Below are 1,927 nucleotides of genomic sequence, written 5' to 3' on the forward strand. Positions count from 1 at the left end.
CCATGTGTTCTTTCAGAATCCATTGCCCATGCCGTCTGAGAGTGCTGTGCAAGGCCTCAGCACCTTTGGAGATTCCTCAGATGACAAGCATCGCAACCATGACCCAGGACAGCTATTTCTGGTTTATTCGTCTGTCTCCTCTTGAGAACCGGAGCTGTGTCATACTCTGTTCAACGTACTCAGCTCTTAATTCAGTGCACAGGATATGTATTCAAAATGAATTAATGGGTAGCATGAGCTATGTCTGTGCTCCAGACCCACCAGTCCTGCCTTTGAGAAGCTCAGTTAAGTGAAAGATGGGTAACTAAAAAGATAAACTGCAGGATCAGGTAATAGGTACACATGACCACCTAAAAACAAGCAGCATGTTAAGAGCACACAGGGAAGCAACAAAGGATGCTACATATGGATGCACAGGAAGGGAAACCATGCTAGAAAAGTAGATGGGAAGCTGTCATGGGCTGAAACATGTTCCCATCAAGAATTCATATGTTCAAGTCCTAACCCCTAGTACCTCAGCATGAGATCACATTCAGAGACGGGCTTTTAAAAAGGTAATTAAGTTAAAATGAGGTCATTAGGATAGGACACAATCCAATATGACTGGTGTCCTTATACGAAGAGGCAATTAGGGCACCGACACTTGCAGAGAAAAGATAACGGGAAGACAGTGGAGGAAAACTGCCACATACAAGACAGAGACTCCTCAGAAGAAACCCACCTTGGCAACACCTTGATCTCAGACTTCCAGCCTTGAGAATTATGAGAAAATCAGTTTTTGTTGTTTAAGCCAACTAGTCCATGCTTTTGTTATAGCAGCCCTAGCAGACAAATAAAGGAGCAGATTATGAAAATTTACTAAGCCAAAGTATAGAAATTAAATCTTATCCTTTAAGCTGTCACAAGCCTCCAGAGGTGTCTAAGCATCAGTGTCCCATGAGCAACTTTGATTCTGGAAAATAATTTAGAAACAGTGGAGTCCCTTAAGTGGAGAATGGAGGTGGAATTGACAGATTTCTTGTGTTAATATGGAACAAAACATAACCATAAGGACTCTGGATTAAGCCATTGACAAAGAGAATGAGAAAACAGAGGTCCTATCAGAGATATATTTGTAGGGCAAGAGTAACAAGATTTGGGAAAGACTAGGAATAGGATGAGAAGAGATGAGGATATCATTAAGAAGTGTAGCTTGAGAAGAGAGGGAGACAGCGATGCCTCAAATCTCAACTGGAATACAAGAGGTGAAGGACGCTTAACAGAGGATGGGGAAAGATAACTTTAGTTTGGAATCAGTTAACTTTGAGACAATTTCAGAGCATCGAGTTGGATGTGCTTGATGGAGTGAGAATGAAGTTCTGGACCTGGGGCCTGATGTAGACTTCTGTTACTCAGAGGCCAGTGCTGGCCCCTGCAGAGAGGTATGGTGGGTGGGGAAGAGCTCACGCTGGGAGCGCCAGCGACCTGAGAGTCCCAAGGCTGAGTCCTTAGGGTCTCACAGCGTTTGGAGAGAGTAGCCAACCAAAGATTGAAGAAACCATCCAAAAAGCAGCAGAACCAGGGAGAGCTGAGCCACCAAAAGCCAAGGAAGTCAGCATTAGTAGTTTGTTGGTAGTTTTCAAATGAAGGGAAGATTTCTTTGTCTTTGCTGCAGACCAACGCGGAATAGATCTCGCTAATTCACACCATCCCATAAAATACTTTTCTCTGTGTCTGCACCTTGGTAAATCGAGGCAGAAGTGGCTGGCAGTGTACGGGGACCTAAGCAATACTTCAGGGTGGCGCTGGCAGTGACAGCTCCGATAGCCCTTTCCCCGCAGGCGGGCGGGTCAGCGCTCCGTCCCCGCCCGGGCCCTTTCATCCGAATGGAATGTGGGCGCGCGCGCCGGATCCGGCTGCGCTTGGAACGCGGGCCCGGGCGCCGCCC

The sequence above is a fragment of the Pteropus alecto genome, unplaced genomic scaffold (assembly GCF_000325575.1).
Source record: "Pteropus alecto unplaced genomic scaffold, ASM32557v1 scaffold63, whole genome shotgun sequence".
Classification (NCBI taxonomy): Eukaryota; Metazoa; Chordata; class Mammalia; order Chiroptera; family Pteropodidae; genus Pteropus; species Pteropus alecto.